We start from the raw sequence: 19,321 nt of genomic DNA on the forward strand, positions 1-19,321 counted from the left end.
AGTGAAGAAACATTAGCAACAGTTGGGAAGCTTAGCTATAGCTGGAATTCTGAATGTTTCATTATCTTCATTGAGAACTTATTCTCGAATTCCTTGTAATGGTAAAATTAGTTACTTTCTTTGCACGCTAGAGAGAGCCCTTAACCCACTTTATTTTCTTAACAAGCTCATCCTTTACAGTAATTGTTGGGGAACTAACTGTTGTTATGTTCACAAGGCTGACGACATGTGCGGGATTGTTTATAAGCGTGACTTGATTGCGGCCCGGGAAAACTTGCCATCCAAGCCCAACACGGAGTGAGGGACTATATTGGGGTGCTGGTCCCAACGTTCTCGGGAAGAGGTGCGAGTTTGGAGGCATGGTCTCTGCTAGTAACACTGACTCATAAGAGATGTCAGGGAAATGCGCACTCCATTCGTTAGAGACATGTAGTTCAAAATCGAATACCCATGTCAGATTTCAAATTACACTCTGCCTTTAATGGTATTTTGTAACTTTTTATACACCAAAAATTATTATAAAAATTACGATAAAATTGTTTAATTTAAAGAACGTACTAGGAACACGAGTCAAAAGAAGATACATTTTTACAATGGGTTCAGTTCGGTTTATGAATTTAGGTTTAAAGTATTTTATTGAAGCAGGGTGGGATAGGACACAGAGGGGTAAAAAACAGGTGACCCACAAGATCCGCGCTACAGTGCGCATCATACAGCCAATACAACAACGCAGTCACAATATGTGAGAGGTTCCGTCCAACTCGGGATCATAGCTTCAGCACCTGTGGGTACGGACAAACTACGGGGGGAGGGGGGGGGGGGGGGGGAGGGGGGGAAAGAGGGGGGGGGGGGGGAAGAGAGGGGAGGAATGAGGAGAGGAAAGGGAGGAGAAACAACCCCGCTCCAAAAAACCTACCCAACCAAACTTAACCCCAAACAACCCTACCCCGACCCTCCCCCTGTACTGTGCCAGCATCTATAGTCTCCGCCATTGTGAACTCCCAATGAATCCCTACTATGCAACACCGACCCCACCCACTCAGGCAGGCGGGTCCGGCGGCGGCGTCAGCCTCAACAACCGCAGATATCTAGGGCAGGTAATCTCTCGGAACTCAGAACATAACAGGCTGTGAAAGGGCTCCCACAATTCCTCAAAGGTATCAGTATCCCCCAGGGCCACCAAGGACATCTTTTCCATTCCAAGAACGTGCCATAGTCTGTGCAGCCAACCAACTACCGAGGGGAGCGTCGTAGTGCGCCAATGTATGAGAATATTCTGCACCGCTGACCCCAGCGCAATTGCAATCTGTCTACCCCTCTTGGACCTAAGGGGATACATCAACCCATTCGGCAACCCCAACAGGACATAGGCCGGGAACCTAGGCAGTTCTATCCCAAAGCATTTGTCAACTTCGTTCAGGACCTCTTCCCAGTACGGGGCCAGCAGGGGGCAATCCCACAGTATGTGCGTCAGTGTACCAGTGTCGCCACAGTTGCGCCAGCACGTCCCTGGTATCGCCCTATCCATCTCGTGCAGTTTCTCCGGAGTGCGGTACCAATAGGTCGAGATTTTAGTAAAGGTCTCCGTAAGACCCGTGTGGTAGGCCGAGTGGCGCGCGCGGTAAGAGATGTGGTCCCATTCTTTATGACTCAGCTCGCGCCCAAGCTCTCGCTCCCAACGTTCCCGACCCGGGCTATGAATGAGAAATGAGGGGGGCTGCAGCATTCTATACAGGTCCGAGATCAGTTTGGCGTCCGACGTGCGAGTTATCAACCAACGCTCATACTCCGTGATTTCCCTGTGCGCCGTGTCGCGCACTTGAGGCTGTAATGCCCAATGGCGCGCCTGCATGTATCGCATGCGTTCCGTCTCCGGGAGGCCATACTCCCTCTGCAAATCCTGGAAGGAGACAACTCCCTCGGGGGAGTACAAGTGGTACAGAGTGCAGCAGCGGGCCACCCGCCAGCGTGCATAGGCTCCCTGTTCCAGCCCCGGGCCGAAATCCGGATTGCCAATGAGCGGCGTAAAGGGAGAGGGGAAGGTAGTCAACTCGCATCTAGCCGCCACCGAGTCCCATATCTGGAGCGGGACCCGCGTCACCAAGGACGCGTAAAGATTGGGAGGCCGATGGACTCTCCTCAAGAATGGGACTTCCTGCAGAGTCCGACCCGCCACCGCCTGATCTTGGAACAACCAATGTTTATCTGATTCCCACCGGCTCCACTCCACGAGGTACCGGAGCTGTGCGGCCTGAAAGTACTTCCGCAGGTCCGGTATTCCCAGCCCTCCGGATTCCGGTGAGAGCATGGCGATGCTCCTCTTGATCCTTGGCCTACGGCCCTGCCACACGAAACGTGCAATGGCAGTCTGGGTTTCCGCGAGCCACCCCGCAGGAGGGTGGAGCGGTAATGCTCTGAAGAGGTAAAGCACCTGAGGCAGTAGGGTCATCTTCACCGCGGATACCCTACCCAGTAGCGACAGCGTGCCTTTATCCCACCGGCCCAGTTCCTCCTTGATTTTAGTGCTCAGAGCTGCGTAATTGGCCTTAACCATCTCCGGGAGGGAGGGCGCCAACAGGATCCCCAAATACGGGATCTGGTCCTTGGACCAGCTCAGAGGGTAGAGCCTCTGCAGTTCCACTCTAGTGGCAGCAGAAAGCGAGATGTCTAGGGCGGCCGACTTACCCAGGTTCACCTTAAAGCCCGCCACATCAGCGAATAAGTTCAATTCCTCCACACAGGCCGGTAGCGATCTCCGCGGGTCATCCAGTGTCAGTATGACATCATCCGCGTACAGGCTAATCGCGTGGCGAAACCCTCCCATCTGGACACCAATAATGTCCGGGTTCTGCCTAACCCTCTGGGCAAATGGTTCCATGTACAAGGCAAAGAGCAAAGGGGAGAGCGGGCACCCCTGTCTCGTGCCCCGTTCGATGGGGAAGGGGCGAGAACTGCCGCCGTTCACCCGGACCACCGCAGACGGAAACCGGTAGCAGTTAAAGATCAGGTGACGAAACTTCTCCCCTATCCCAAATTTGCTCAGGACTTTCTCAAGATAGGGCCAGTGCACCCTGTCAAAAGCTTTCTCCGCGTCAATGGACAGGAGCATCCTCTCTCCAGGGACCCTAGAAGCCTTCTCGAGAATGTGCGTCACCCTCTTTGTATTATCTACCGTTTGCCTACCGGGCACGAAGCCCGCCTGGTCCGAGTCAACCATGCCGGGGAGATGCAACGCCAAGCGTGCCGCTAAGATACTGGTGAACACCTTCAAATCGGTGTTCAGCAGCGAAATGGGACGGTAAGACCCACAGGCGGTCCTGTCCTTGCCCGGCTTAGGGATCACTGAGACCGTGGCCTGGAGAAATTCGGAGGGGATGGCTCCCGGTTCTGCGAAGGAGTTAAAAAGGCGAGTCAACAGAGGCGCCAGCTCCTGACAGAAGGTTTTGTAAAACAGCGGGATGAAGCCATCCGGACCCGGGGCCTTGCCCAGTTTGAGCCGGGATATCGCCGTGACCACCTCTTCAACGCGTATGTCGCGCTCCAAATACTGAGCCTGCTCCAGAGTCAGCGACGGAAGCGGGACCGAGTCCAGGTAGTCCCCCTCAGCCTGGGCCGAAGGGGGCTCCCCGGAGTAGAGGTCCGCATAAAAGCCGCGGAAGACATCCGCTATTTGGTCATCGGTCGTGACACTACCGCCAGCCGGGTCCAGCAATTCCTTCACTCGGTGCTGTTGGTGCTGCACCCTGAGCTTGTTAGCCAGGAGCCGCCCACATCGATCGCCCCCTGTGTAATATTTGTGCTTCAGGCGGAGCACTGCGTACTCCGCCCGATCCGTGTCTAGGGCCGCCAGGAGCTTCCGCGCCGCCTTCAGCTGCCTCCACACCCTGGGGGCCCCTGTCCTGTGGTGAACCTGTTCCAACTCCCTCACCTGCTGGGTGAGCTCATCTCTCTTTAGCTGCCGGTCCCTATTCTCGGCAGCGGAAATCGCGATGAATTCGCCCCGGAGCACGGCCTTCAGGGCCGCCCACTGCGTTGCACGGGAGGTGTCCCCATTGTCGTTCACAGTCTGATAAGCCAAAATGGCCGCCCTGATCTGATCCACCACCGACCGCCTATGCAAAAGCGTATCTCGGAGCCTCCAGACCCCCCTCGGTCGAACCACCGGCGGAAGAGTGAAAGTGCCCTCAACTGGGGCGTGATCAGAAAGAGAAAGGACCCCCATGTCTGCATTCGAAGCCAAGAGAAGCAGCGGGCCCGACACTAGGAGGTGGTCTAAGCGCGCATAAGACCTGTGGGCGTGTGAGAAATAAGAGTATGCGCGGGCGGTGGGGTGGAGGCCTCGCCACATGTCATGCAGATCGAGCTCCGCAAGTCGAGTACGAATCGAGCCCGAGAGCTCACCCAACTGCAGGCGCCGCTGCACAGACCTATCCAGGGCCGCATCAAAAACCAGATTCAAGTCACCCCCCAACACTATGTGCCTATCAGAGGTGAATGCGACATCGTCCAAGGCCCTGTGCAAGAATTGGTCCTGATGATCATTGGGGCAATAAATGGAGCCTACCGTCAGTGCTAAGCCCCCCACCTTGATTCTATACACCAGGAGTCTTCCCTTCTGTTCCGCTACCTTGCCCACAACCTCGCCCCTGAACCTCCTAGAGAACAAAATGGCCACCCCTGCCGTCTTGGAAGTGCTTGAGGAAAAAAGCTGAGTGGGGAACTTGGGGGTTCGCATCCGCGTGCAGTCTTTAGCCAGCAAGTGGGTCTCCTGCAACAGGCAGATATCCGCCTGCGAATTTTCCAACAGGGATAACACTGCCCGCCGCTTAACCGGGTTATTCAGTCCCTTCACATTGAGAGTAAGCACCTTAAGAGCCATCTAAGTAAGAGGTCCGGAAGCACATATCAGTAGGCGAAGCCCGGTCAGCAAACACAGAAGGCACCCTTCGAGACCCCAAAACAGAGCAACGTTGAATCAACCATTGGCACAGTACAGTCCCCAAACCCCAACATCCCACAACCCAAAACCCCCCCCCCGCCCCAACCCCAACAAAACCACACCACCCCCCGCCTCTGACCCCCCGACTAGGTCCCCAAATCGAAACAACTACCCGCCTGCCCCATCCCCTTCCCTCGCTTCTCGAACTTTTCACAAAAACCATTGTCCCAGTCCGGCCCAAACGGGCAAGGCCGTGGAAAGTCAACCTAGTGGACGTCCAGCCACCACCTTCTGCACTCGCCCTTCCTCCCATGCCACCCCCCGAAACCCCGCACCTGCAATAAGAATGTGCTAAAGTAGACTCCCCCCGGAGTAAGTTCAGGCCGTCAAGGCCACTTCGCCATTCGCCGCGACTCTGGAGGCCTCCTGGATGGCAGCCGCCATTTCAGCCCGGATTGCAGGCGAGCCCGGGCGCTCCGCCGGGGGAGAGGTCCCCCCCTCTGCTCGTTGCCAGCCGTTGCGATTGCTACGCCTCCGTCGCGGGGCCGGGGTATCCGTGTCCGTTGCAGTGAGGCCCAGCACCTCGCAAACATCGTGAAGGGACCGAAGTTGATGTAAGACCCCATTCCACCTGAAGATCAGTCGGAAGGGGTGCCCCCAGGAGTACTGCGTTTCATGCTCCCGGAGGAAGTCCGTGGCGATCTTGAAAGATTTCCGTTTCTGTAACGTGACTGTGGATAAGTCCTGAAACAGTGTCACAGGGTGGTCCCGGAATCGAAAAGGCTGCTGCCCCCGCGCCTCACGGAGGATCCGCTCCTTCAAAGGAAAGTTCGGGAGGAATGCCAAAATGTCCGGTGCGGGCGCCGTTGCCCTGCGGGGGCGACCCACCCGGTGCGCCCGGTCAATGCGAATCCGAAAGTCCTCCGGCTCTCCCAGGATCGCTCGGAAGAGGGCCACCAGATACGCCGTCACGTCTTCCCCCTCTTCACCAGACGGCACTCCGCGGACCCGAATGTTGTTCCGCCTGGACCGGTTTTCAAGGTCCTCGGCGTGGGCCTGTAGCTCGATCTGTTGCTCCCGGAGCCGTAGGACCTCCTGCTGCAGATGGGTGATCTCCTCATCCCTGGAGTGGCCCGCTTCCTCCACCGTGTTCACCCGGTCCCCCAGGGAGTCCATCTCTCTCCTCACTTCGCGAACCTCCCCGGCCACTTCGTTCTTGAGTGCTTGGAAGTCTTCCCTCAGGGAGCTAAACAGGGACTCGAGAAAGGATCTCGTCACCGGGGGTTCTCCTCCTTCTGCTCCCCTGGCTGGAGCCGGTGAGGTTGCGGCCGGTTGGGCACCCCCGCTGCGCAGGGCGCTCCGACCCAGCATCTCCGGCAAGGTCCGGTCGCCTCTTCGCTGTCCCCTGGCTTGCGACATCGTAGAGCTAGAACAAACAGGCTCGCTGAACGGCAGAGAAAGTGGCTATGTGCCAGCCGGGAGCGGTCGCAGTGAGCGCCAGAGGGGATGAGCTGCCCGGCCGGGTCCCACAAAATGGCCGCTCAGTAGTGTCGTGGGGACAACGCCCAAGATGGAGACCCTTTGTCTGCCTCCGACCCTCGAACCAGAAATCGGGCAGGGGGTTAAGTCACAATGCCACAGCCACCGGTGTCCGCCGCATCAGGGAGAAAGCAATCTCGGAAGACTCGGTCCCCAGATCCGCACAGATAACCAGCTGAGGCGACCTCCTCCGGCAGGCCCCGTCGAGCCCCGGGCTGGCGTAGCAAGGTGGCACCGACTCCGCCTCCGCTTTGCGCCTCCGCTCCGCTCCGCTCCGTACAGCTGCTGCTGGACAGCTCCAAGCCTCGTGCGGAGCCGCCGTCGAATCCCACTCCTACAGCCCACGCACCACTACGGGCTTCACACCTCAGGGGCCGATCGCCCCGTCGCGCTCCGAGGGTCGGGAGACTCGCGGCTTCCAGCTCCCCTTAGAGCCGCGCAGCGGGGTTCGACCCGGGCTACACCGGCCAAAATCTCGTCCCCGACGGCGCCAACCAGGCTCAGCAGGCTCTCCACACCTCCACCGCAGGCACCAGGCTCGGTGGCCGCGTGATCCGGGGGGGAATCAGCGACTCCAGGCGGTGCAGAAATTCAGGGGTCCGGGAGCCCTCGGCAAGTGCGACCGCTCAGCCCGCCATCTTGGCCACGCCCCCCCGGTTTATGAATTTAAAGGAAATGTGCTAATCATACGTCTTGACGCACTTTGGGCAATAAAGATTGGTGATAGATGGAAAGAAGTAAAATAGGGGTTTAAAACGGAGAACATAGGGCTCTCCCTCAAGTACATTTGGTGTGAGTAGAGGAAAAGGACGTGCATTTTGCAGCAGGGTTATAGGTCAAACCAGGATAGGACTTATACAACGTTTTGGTGGATTTGGGGGTTCTAGCCACAGTAATGTTATATTGTTAGTATTGTCTATTATATAACATATATAGAGTCGCGGCCGGCATGCCTAGCGGGTGGTGAGTTGCGCGTGGGGGTGTAATTTCATAATAAAAAAGAAAATTAAAATTACCTTCCCACTGGCCGGATCGTACGTTGTCTTCTTATGCTCCTGTTCCTATGCTCCAGAAACAGGAAGCTGGCAGCTTGGCTCCCACCCTTAAGCCAATCACAACGCTGCAATCAGTGTTGTGATTGGCCGGGACGCCGCCCGGCCATGTTCTCCATGTAGCTGCATTGCAGCCTGCATGAAGAAGGGCAGAGTGTGCATGACTGGTTTGGTCGGCCCCAAAGTGTGTACATGTATTAGGCCACTGCGAGACAGCGCATGTGAAAATGTAGCCCTGGATCCCACCATATTAGTAACAGCTAACCAATGGTGCTGCCAAATCTTGAATAGGATCGGAACAACACCTGCTTGTACAGCTATTTATACTTGTTCTGAACATCCCTTCTCTGTCAGGCTGCCATATCTGCATTGGAGAGTATGAAGCTACCACGGAGGCATGCGAAGATTTAAAGTACAATACCAGCACTTCTAAGGAGGTCTGTTATGGCTATGAGTCATTCCAGTGATAGTATGCCCTACAACTATTCAATATTACGAACACTACTCTGCATGGCTACTTTTATTTATATGGTTAGAATGAAAACTTATTAGTGGGGATGTCACACATTATTGGGCAATCCCAGTGCTTCTCATCTGACCTGTTATACACTTTCCGGGACAGAGCTTTTCCCCTTCCATGCGTTTGTCGGCCAACGGCCATCGCGAGCACTACCTCCGTGGTGCTGCGCACGTCCGTTGGCCGATGCGGCCCCGCCCACTCCGCTAAATGGCCCCACCACGGCGGAATTGCCACCGCGGTTAACACTTATCTGTAGGGCTACTATGCTTTCATGTACAGTCTCAACATATCTTAGTAGGGCTGACTGTCTCTGTGTCAGTGCCAATACCTCCCAGCATAAGAGTTTCATATTGTTATCGGACAATTCTGTACTTATCAGCAAGGATGCAACAATGTCATCGATAGTACAGATTCCATTTCTGGTGGCTCAGTGGACTATCGCTTTCAATGCAGAGATCTGGTCACAGGTTTAAATACCAACATTCTTGGTGTGTAAGGCTGGTTAATGAGGCTGGTACTACTCTGGAATAGGGTTCGTAGAGTCTAAAGTTGTTCGGTGATTTCCACCGGGTGCGACCATATAGCACAGTCCAATGACATATATTACCGTTTAGAGAAGTGACACACTACCTCTGGTCTCGTTTGTGATAAAACACCATAATTCATTTTGATACAATATATGATTATTTTGTTAGTGATTAATCTATATACAGCTGACATATGTTACTCTCCGGTAAATCAGACATTTGAGCTTTTTGAAGAAAATTGGTCAAAGTAGCAGCAATTAGGGTATGACAAAGAAAGTTAATGCAGATGTTGGGGCATATGATAGCTTTGAAATCTGCACTCATCCTATCCTCTCACTCCTTATCCTGTTACAACTGATCCATCACCATGACAATGACAAACTGGTTGAAAGCAAGCCCTCTTCCCACACTCCTCAAGCATTTTTTAATAGCCCCACAAACTCTCTTAAAACTAGACCCCTGCCATCATAAGGTGCTGAAGATACAATCTTGTGGCTCTCCCTTAAACAAAGTGAGGAGATGAAGCTGGTTTCAACAGAGGACATTGCTATGCTCAGGAAATAGTACCGGAGATGTATGTGATAGTATCACAATTTTCAGAAGTGCTAGCTTTCCTATCCTCGACAGCTAATTTTTCTAAGAATTGATAGAGTTCAGTATAGTAGTTTTCACTCTCGTCATGTTGCCTTCTAATAACTCATATTATACAGAACAAGGGAACCCAAAGGAATTTTAGACAGGGACCTTGGGCAATTTCATGTTATAGAGAACAGTGGTCCCTATTCAGGGGGAATACAGTGTGATAGATAACCATACACTAGAATAGAATGTATGTCTTTTGTCCAGCCGGACAAGAATTTATTTTCATAGTATTTTTCAAAAGTAGTATCAAATAAAACATTCAAATGACAAGTGGGCACAGCCGTGACCCACAGAACACAAGACAGAACAATGAACACAGAATTGACCAAAAGGCAAGCCAAAATGGGTCTGTACACTTGTACTCAGTATAGACAGACACAAATTAATCATTTAACACCGTTGCACAATGTGTTATAGCTTGAGTCTGGTGCATAGGGTGTTTGGGTGTCGACGACGTTTCGATGCCAACATTAAATTTAGGGCATCATCTTCAGGACAAACATATAATGCATTGCTGTCTTGATAATAATGTATCACACCTTTTTAACAATTCTAAGGTGGCAGAGAATCAACGGTTCACTATAGGCGCAAGGGCGCTCAGCATCTGGACTTTGGGGGTTGGTGGCACCAGCGGGATCAATTCTGTTTGCTTAATGGCAGAAAGTCCTGTTGGGGGCTGTGTGCCAGCTGTTGGAGAATGCACAATCGCATTACTTCAGTGAGTGTGGGCAGTATCGCCGCATCTGCTTCGGAGTTTCAAGCAGATGCGGCGATACTGCCCACACTCACTGAAGTAATGCGATCGTGCATTCTCCAACAGCTGGCACACAGCACCCAACAGGACTTTCTGCCATTAAGCAAACAGAATTGATCCCGCTGGTGCCACCAACCCCCAAAGTCCAGATGCTGAGCGCCCATGCGCCTATAGTGAACCGTTGATTCTCTGCCACCTTAGAATTGTTAAAAAGGTGTGATACATTATTATCAAGACAGCAATGCATTATTTGTTTGTCCTGAAGATGATGCCCTAAATTTAATGTTGGCATTGAAACGTCGTCGACACCCAAACACCCTATGCACCAGACTCAAGCTATAACACATTGTGCAACGGTGTTAAATGATTAATTTGTGTCTGTCTATACTGAGTACAAGTGTACAGACCCATTTTGGCTTGCCTTTTGGTCAATTCTGTGTTCATTGTTCTGTCTTGTGTTCTGTGGGTCACGGCTGTGCTCACTTGTCATTTGAATGTTTTATTTGATACTACTTTTGAAAAATACTATGAAAATAAATTCTTGTCCGGCTGGACAAAAGACATACATTCTATTCTAGTGTATGGTTATCTATCACACTGTATTCCCTCTGAATAGGGACCACTGTTCTCTATAACATTCTAATAACTCATAGTCACTGTGATATGTTCAAATACATATATATCGAAAGGCTGCTGTTTCCTATTTGAGTGTGAGATTGAGCAGAGTGTGTTTGCCCTGAGGGTCTAGGCGTGGAGTGGGGTGAGGCACAATTTATGTATGTTGACTTGCAGGACTGAGATCATTCTGAACTTTTCTAGTGCTTACGGAAGCGTATTGGGTATGTTGCTGCTCTTCCGACATGTAGTAATGCGTCATCTGCGTATAGTGTGATTATGTGTGAATGGCCTATTAATCTACCACAATTGTGGCTTCCACTTCGAGTCATTTCAATCTATGGTACCATCACTAGTGCAAACAGGAGTGGGGACAATGGGCATCCTCACCTTGTTCCCCTCTGCAAAGGCCAAGATTTTAATATTCGCTGTCTTTTGCGTACTCGGGTCATAGCGGTTGAATAGAGACATCATTATCTCTTTCCAGCATCTTCTTAACACTGTAAATAGATAGTGTCAATTTCGTGTGTTGAGTGACTTTCCATGTTTATAGAGGCCACTGCAGTCATTCTAGCTTTCATCAAAGTGGTAGTTAGTATGTGAAATAGTCGCCTTTCTGTTCAGCGAGCTGTTCTTACTGGCACAAACCCTGACTGGTTGGTGTGTACTAGGTTCAATAAGGAATGAGTTACCCTATTAGCTACTACTTTATCCAATATTTTGCAGTCCAAGGTCAACATGGACATACAACGATAAGAAGCAGCTTCTCATGGGTCTATATGAGCTTTGGGCAATGCATCTATGGTAACTTCCGTCATGGTAGGGGCCAGTTTAGCAATCTCTTTTGCTGCCATGTGTATTTTTTAGGAGCTATGGTGCTAATATGTCATGGATTGTTGCACAGAGCTCAGGTCGGAATACATCACAACTGGATGACTTCCTTCTGGCTAGACATACAATCGCTAATTTCATTACGTTTTTAGTTAATGGTATATCAGATGTGTTGGTGATAATTCAGGTGAAACAGTTCTGTACAATCCTGTATGTCAATTAGCATGCTAGTGGGACCAAAGTCAAATAATCACGTGCAGTAATCCGTCAACGTGTCATTAATCTGTTTTTTTAATGTTTATTTTCATATTTACTATATTTCCATCTGATATCCATAGCTCAACTAGAGTCATTCGCGTCTCTTCTGATTTCACTAATCATGCAAGGAGGCATTTGGCGTTATTACCTTATATGTGCTGTGTGGCTAGATATTCTCTGTGGTTGAATATTTTCTAATCTGTCATCTAATGACGTGTATTCCTTTCTCCTGTAGTTGATTGTTTTCATGCTGCTGGGTCTCCTGCTTCTGCTTGCTCAAGCCACTTTATTGTGGTTTCTGATCTGCCTAGCTCCATTTTCAAGGGTGACTTTTACTGCATATGATGTTTTGATGCCTGTGGCTCTAATGCAGGCCTTGAAGGCCTCCCATTAATGGATGTACTTTGCAGTAGGCAGTTCATTCGCGGCATATTAATGTTTTGAATCTCTTGTAAAGCCTCTAAATGCAGTGCCCAGAAGGAACCCAGTTTATAATCTCCAAGATGGTATTCATGTTGGTTGTTTAACCCAGTTGAAAGATAAAAGCACAGGACTGCGGTCTTATATTGTTATGCCAAGTTATTCTACTGCTTCGGTTAGTCATTGTAGGTGTGTGAAGTGAAGGAACATAGCTATTCGTGAGTGCAGTGAGTACACTGAGGAAGTCAAAAGCGTAATCCCTTTCAAGTGGTGAGTGTTCCTCTATGCACTTGTCCGGTGACCACTATTTAGCAATGAATTGCTTCTGTATTCTTCTCACTGCCGTCCTTAGCATGAATGGGAACAATGTTGAAGACGCATTTAAAGGTACCTCTCAAATTGTTGCTGTATGCAGTGAATGTGTTACTAATATAGCCGTCTCTGTGAGTTGTTTGGGACATGTACCCTTTTAGGTCCTACCGGCTCATCTTCTAGCCTTCCCTCATGATTCTACCATGTGAGTCCACTGTTTTGCAGGACCTCACTCTGACCCACGACAGTGGACGCGTGGTGTAAGTAGTGTACTACAGGAGGCATCGCCAGCATTTGTTAAGTTTGTACCCCTACGTCAAGTGTGTCTCCTAATAGAAGGCTATATCTCCTCGCATCTGCATGGGTGTATGTAGATTTTGTTTATTTTAGATGGGTCGCCCACTCTCCTGACATTACAGGTCATCATATTGTACCTTGAGTTTGGTCATGTGATTGGTCTGTGGGCAAGGAGATTAGTGCCTCACCTGAACAATACAGTATTCCTCACTATGCAAATTATGTCTCGTTGAGATTCCCCTTTTTTGGATTGATAAGCAGCAAACTGAACCTAGTGTTGTGTCTTGCTGTCCTTCTCCTTTTTTTATGGTAATGTTGCAAACGTGACATTATGGGAAACTTTTCCAGCTAACCTTCCCAGGGCAAGGTGTGGAAATGTCCTTGCTCGATTGAAAGATTAACTTGTTTTCATATTACCTTTCAAACTTGTGGTTTCAGGGGTCTGTGAGGGGATCTGGACCTGTGTGAGATTGCTGTAAAAGTGTTGTGTCAATTACTAATCCTCAAGAGGTTCTGAGTTCATGGTGTTGGCATTAGTTTGTGTATTTTACCTCAAGTGTGGTCATGGGTGTGATCTGTAGCGTACATTGTTCATCTGCTTCCATATTGTCGTCTTCTATTGTCACGTCTGGACCGGTCTCGAATTGCCACATGCCAACACTTGATATAACTGCTTCTCTTTCATTGAGTGTTTGCTGGTAGGCAGTTACGTTGTTCTTTGGGTGATGTTTTTCACCTTCTCCTAATGGTTGTAATTGTTGATCTTCTGTATTTAGTGCACCATGCTTTGCTGCCCATCTTCTATCCTGTCCCAGGCTGCATTTGGTTCAGTGAAAAATTGTGATTTTTCTCAATCCAGGATTTGTGAACGGTCTGGAAATGCGAGAATATATTTGCCGCCCAGATGTTGGAGCGCCTGCTTAAAACCTAAGAAGAAATGTCTTTTAAACTGTACTGCTGCAGTGTAATCTGGGAGTAAGAAAACTTCGTAGTTTTCCACTGTGAGTGCTATGTTCAGCCCTCTTTTGAGCATGAAGAACATGGATAGGCCTGATGGCACTACTAGTTTGTTGAGTCAGTCTTCTAGGGGTAGCTCCATATTTGGTCCTTTTACTTTCTCAGGTAGGCCTATTTTTTTATTTTCTTCCTTCTTGATTGCTCTCCTGAGTCTTCTACTTTGTATTTGATAAAGGCCACAGACACGCTCGCGAAGTTCGTGGACAGTTTGTGAAACCTTCTATTGATCTGTTCACAAGAGGCACAGGTAGTGGAAAACTGTGACCTTCTCATGTTCAAATGACTCATGTTTGTTTCTCTGATGGTGAGCGGCATATTTTCAACCTTGTCATCAGGTACGCCATGATTATTATCGTCCGCGTCAGTCTTCTGGGCACCTGGATCTGTAGTTGGGATGATGGATCCCACTCCACTCTCTGATTTGTTACTTCCTGCTGCTCCTTTTATGCTCCGTGCTGGAAACAGACGAGTAAGGAGAGAGGGATCTGCCCCTGACGAGGATCGTCCAATTTCTCCTCCTGACTTTTAGTTCTTTTGAACTTTGCAGGGCTTGGTGTTTGCGTCGCTCCAGTTCTGGTGTCTTGACGTTGGATTCGAGAAAGGCCCAAGGTCCACCCACTCCAAAACGTCTTGGTACTGCGCTTGAAGTTAGATGTTGCTCCTCATATATGTCTCTGGCCTACTCGTGGGGCTTTGTATTTAGGGTGCTTTCATTTGTCAGCAAAGTTGTGCGGTGCATTTGAGTGCCTACAGCGCCATGGTCCTTGATTCATGCCTTCACTGAGCATGGTGGAGATTTTCCTTGTTTTATGTGAGTGTGCATGGCGCTCTTAACATTTTGCTTGTTCAATAGCAAGTGCATTCCATTGATATCCATCAATAGCTGTTTATAATCAGGGGCCTGTGACTTTCGAGGCAAACCATCGGCTATGCACATCATGTTGCTTCATTACCTCCTCAATCACTTCCTCATGTGTCTCCTGGGCTCCATTTCCTTCGTGCTCCACCCTGCAGACCTAGGGAGCCTGCCTGGGTCACTTACCCATGATCTTCGAGTGCGGTCATGCCACCAGGACCCTCGTGTCCAGCTCCAGCAGTGTCCATGGCAGGAGTTTCAGGAAGTACAGGAATGGGAGGCTATGAGCCCAACTGGCTTCCTGACACCACCGTTGGGTCAGCACCGAGCGCCTCTAGGCACTCAGTGTCTCTGCTGTGCCACACTGCAACCATGATGAGCATCTTGCTCCTCTTGCTGCCTGGTCTTCACAGCGCTATCTCCTGGCAATGGAGAACAATCTTGCATACTGCCGCTGCATATGTGCCAGTTGGATCCAGTCCTCTATTAACATTTGGTGCTGAATCTTTGGCTTCCACTCTTATGTGGCATTGCCTGTGTACAATGCTCCTCCCAGGGTCCAGGAAGTGGCCCAGTGTTGTGATCCTCAGGGGAAAGGTGGGAATCCTTTAGGATTATTTATATGGTGGGACAGCAGGCCTGGAGCTCAAACATATCCATCCAGCTCCAATGGCTGCAAGCCGCACTCCCCTATGTTCATTCACATTTAATAACATTGTTGGCCATATATAAGCTTACAGGATAAACTGAGACAATAACCTCTTCTAACTTTAAAGAGTTGAAATCATATTTTAATATTATGTTTAGTATTTGAATGATTTATATGCCAGATCTTTTTATGGCTTGCCTGCTTGATCCAAGACAGATTTACGGATCGGCTCCTATTTGGTTCCATGACATTTTTTCATTCCCCACCTGTATTTATAAGGGCTGGAAATTAATTAAAGCAATACACGAATTTTAATTCAGTAGTGGAGCCGGTGTACTTGACCTGGTGCTGACATTATTTTTGGTGACCTTTGTAGCTACCTTGTTAGGTGTTGTATAGGTGGTTGTTCTCATATTACAGGCTCCACATACTAAAACCAATATGAGGCTTATGCATGGATTTTCTCACTGGCACTGTACTGAGATCTAACATTTATCCAGTATCGTTTTTAGGTGTGGCTTAGAGGCGGCTTTATATACATCATATTGTTAAAAAATGCAAATAAAAATACACACATATACATAGTTATTGAAACAATGAAACACTACAGTAAAAAGTGAAGTTATGATAGCTTGTAACACCTTGCCACACGTGCAAAACAACCTCTAAAATTTAGTTAAAAAAAACACTGTCAAGGTACAGCTGTGGATACAAAATAAAACGAAAAAACTACTGAAATTCATCAGTTGTAGTTAGCTCTGCAATCCATAACTTACTTAAATAACCATAGCTCACACACAAAATTCAATGTTTATGTGCTCACCTTTGACACAACAGTGCCATTACTAATATAATTTGCAAGCTTAGAGTTGAGATCACATATCACTTTGCTATTAACTCTCTTAATGAGATGACTGAATAAATTCAAATAAAATTCAAAGACTTTTTTCGGTGTATAGGCATAAAACCTTAAAAGTACACAATAAAAACATTGCAATCAATAAATAGGTTAAAAATAACACAGAGCTCATGTGTGGATGCCTGTTCCCCAAATCAACACCCCGTAACAACTGTGATGTAACCTCATGGGATCCATCTCTTAGAGACTGGCCAGGGCCTATATAACAGTTCAAAAAATTGTTAAGGATCACACAACTTCAGGTCCTCCTAATGCTCATATAATACAGTTTGATCAATCTATAAAAGTTCATAATATTCGAGCAGCATAGGCAGTAGGTTTATTCTGTAGCCTCATAAGTTAGGGATTCTAGGTGTGCTAGGTGTTTCCTTCTTCCCAGAGCCGATGTAATAAGAGCTATGACAGATAAGCAAATATCCCCAGTTTCCAAAGCACATATATAATTAAAAGCATCTTGGTAACAGGTTTATTTGCCAGTTTTAAAAATTGGAGCTAAAAAACGTTCCCTAAGGCCCTTCTAAAAGCTACAGAATAGGATAAAGTGCATTGTGCTTTGTCTGGTTCTGCCATCGCATGGACATTTTGGGAAGATATCAGTCCATGCCCCAATTTTCGGAAATATCAAAGAAATGAAGCGAACAGACGCCTCAATCCAGGTGCACAGCGTTGCTTTCTTTTATCAAAAAAGTGCCATACATTTTTCCATTTTTTCACAGTTTTATTCACATTTGATCCTTTTCTTCTCAGAACATCTTTGTAGTTACTCCAATCACATGAGAGACACTTATACACATTATCCTTAATGTTTACGAAATGCCAATCCAGGCTTTATTCCGAAGCACGGAGTGTGCGTAAGTCATCCTCAAAGGTCAGTCTATGTTTACCCAATGCATTTCGAGCCGTTCCAGGCTCTTCATCAGGGGTTATCTACAAATTAAAACATGCCTGTTAGACTATGATCGACCAAAACCTAGAATATAGTTACAAATGTTTCTAAAAAATACATCCCATCAAAAGTGACTCGCCCAGTATATAACGTCTGCCCTCTGAATTCATTATTATCCACTGTCTCGGAACCCTCTCTCCCCAACTGACACAGTGCCACATGTGCTTTTATCCATATTCTAAAGGTCTCATTATATGCGCATTAGTCCCTCCACAAAACCCTTTCTACTGTGTGTTAACCCTCCCGTCTAAGTTTATCTCTGAACGAGCACATACCTTAACAAACGGACCTGCCGATAGTTTTCCCTCGTGTTAATAATCCTTCTAGTGAAACACTCTTCACTCCACTTAAGTACCTTCCTCTAGTCTCCACCCCTCGGCTATCCAACCAATCCACAATGTTGTACTTTAAGCTACCTGTGGAATTAATCCCTTTTAGAGGTAAACACCCAGTCCCTGACTCTCACTAGCCCCCTTTTTTTAACTATTTTAACCTTGCGTGCTAACTGTTTATTAATCACTTTTTTCTCCCTCATACTAACGCACTAACCCTGTCTGTACCTTATTTTACCATACTCGTGTGTCTACCCAATCTCCACTATCGTCACTGCAGCATTTGTAAAAGCGTGTCTCTTCAGGAAAAAATCAAACCTCCTTCGTGCTCAATCCTACCAATCCCATAATGCATCATATACCCATGTCTCTCGTAATTCACTCTAGTGCCTGTCCTTAGTTTACATTATTCCGATGCATTCTCATGAATTCACCGCCCACCCATAGTTGCTATTTGTGACAGTTATTAACTGGTACATTAAAGTGTTTTTAACGTGAGCATTCTCAAACATCATCCGTTAGTCAATGAATGTTTCAAACAGTCCTCCATCTTGTTTCTCAAAAAGTAGTTCATATCAATCCCTCTGGGGAACAGTTATTTAATTAGTCTCTCATGTGATTCTCTCATTTTTTTATTGTTCATCATCTTCATCCGTGGGTGCAACTCTTCGATAGGCAGAAAGTACTACATCAAAAGTGGGGGGTGAGAGTGCACACCTATTCATCCAAATTCAATCCTCTATATATTTTTCCATTTCATCCATTTGCGTGCAAGCCCGGTTATCCGTGATCTGCCCAAACACGTGTTTGTAGAAATATCAAAGAAATGAAGCGAACAGACGCCTCAATCCAGGTGCATAGCGTTGCTTACTTTTATCAAAAAAGTGCCAATTTTCGGAAAGGCAAACCTTAGGTGCAGTATTCCTAATCGTCGTCTGGTAAGGTAAAACCTATATTGTCTGTTCTTGATGATTGTCAGATAATTTGGCAAGCTCGCATGTACAGGGCCCGACAGGTACCCACACACTGTGGGTCTTTTACTCTCATGGCTGTCTTTCTCCTTTTTCTCTCTGTCCCATGACTATAGTCTTAACATCTGTTTTGGAGTATGTTAGGACTTTAACTATGTCCTCAGCACCAGCAGGGTCCACTTTTCTTAAATGGCTGTCTATATAAGACAACCCTTTTTATTTTCCTACAGGCATCTAACATAAGGCAGTCTAATATTATCGTCTTTGTGAACTCTGTCCCTACTTTACTCCATATGTTATGCCACAAAAGGATAGGTCCAACATATAGGTCGTCCTCTAAAAAAGGAACTACCACTTCCTTATGTGTTATGTATGTTGAGCTCGTTTTTGGGACGTCCAACAATTGAGCCAGAAACAAGTTCTCTAGAGTTTGCAATTTGGCGTAGTTTATGCACCCCCATATAGGGCAGCGCCATAACTCGAGATTGGGAGGCATTTACTTTTATATAACAGCAGTATCTCCCTGATTGGTTTCTGACCTATTTTACAAGCAAACCTGAAGATGGATTCTATAGCACTCAGGATTTTCATTTTAGAGTGGTTTAATTTGCTGTCCCAGGACCCTGATGCAGTAATCTGAATTCCCAGGTATGAGAACATTTGTGCCTCAGCTAATCTCTCCCCCTTTGTATGATGTATCCTCTTTTTTGCTCTTCCTTTTCCAGTTACCATAGTAACAGTTTTCTTTAAATTTACTTTCATGTCTTTGTTTTCAATAAAGCTAACAAAGTTATCTATCAAGAGCTGCAGCCCGTTGGCTGATCTAGATTAAAGGACTGCATCGTCCGCATATAATAAAATGGGGACGGGACAAGATCCAACCATGGGGGCATCAGCTTTTGAAAACATTCATCCACCCCATTTA

The 19,321-nt window shown here is 47.9% G+C and overlaps 1 long non-coding RNA gene across 1 annotated transcript; it reads right to left on the minus strand.

Annotated features, from left to right (window-relative positions):
- Nucleotides 1-16,946: 16,946 nt before the first annotated feature.
- Nucleotides 16,947-18,309, minus strand: LOC147711922 (uncharacterized). The gene is made up of 2 exons (XR_015295726.1): nt 17,369-18,309; nt 16,947-17,074 (listed from the first exon to the last, which is right to left on the minus strand). It is a non-coding gene; the product is annotated as an uncharacterized LOC147711922 (long non-coding RNA).
- Between the last annotated feature and the right edge of the window lie 1,012 nt (nt 18,310-19,321).

Source organism: Lissotriton vulgaris, chromosome 5 (assembly GCF_964263255.1).
Source record: "Lissotriton vulgaris chromosome 5, aLisVul1.2, whole genome shotgun sequence".
Classification (NCBI taxonomy): domain Eukaryota; kingdom Metazoa; phylum Chordata; class Amphibia; order Caudata; family Salamandridae; genus Lissotriton; species Lissotriton vulgaris.